We start from the raw sequence: 580 nt of genomic DNA on the forward strand, positions 1-580 counted from the left end.
CAAATGTACCTACTGCATTTTAAAATGGCACAGCAGCAGAATTTGAGCACTGAGATGAGGTGGCTGCTGGACTGTCAGGCATTTGGTAAAGGCTTGGAATTGAGAAGTAATAACGTCCACTCTGACCCCAAGAAGGTGGGGAATAAGCCTGCTGCAGTACAGTCATAACCTGCTCTCATGTCTTGCTGATGCAAGAGGAAAAAACTGTGCCATCAGGCTAGCTGGGGGTGTTTTCCAAGTCTGGATACTCTCCACTCCTGAAAAGCACAAGTACATTTCCTAGGAACTCTGAAGTGGTTTAAAAACCACCTTTGTGCATTAGTCCTTCCCTAAAGGAGTAAACTAACCACAGTCCCTAAGCACTGGCATAATCTGAGTTTCTGGCAAGCACAAGTTGAGAGACTCACTGATCTCTGTGCCCTGAGAACTTTAGACATCCTAAGAAGTTTTGGTCTTGAAGTACATAGCAGTGGGGGCTGTTCATTTAGCCCCTAAATTCTGGTTCTGATGTAAGTAGGTGGGAACCATGCCCACCAGTTGGGCGCCGCTGGCAAAGAAGTCAATACTGGCACCAGGAGGG

This window comes from Melopsittacus undulatus, chromosome 5, assembly GCF_012275295.1.
Source record: "Melopsittacus undulatus isolate bMelUnd1 chromosome 5, bMelUnd1.mat.Z, whole genome shotgun sequence".
NCBI lineage: Eukaryota > Metazoa > Chordata > Aves > Psittaciformes > Psittaculidae > Melopsittacus > Melopsittacus undulatus.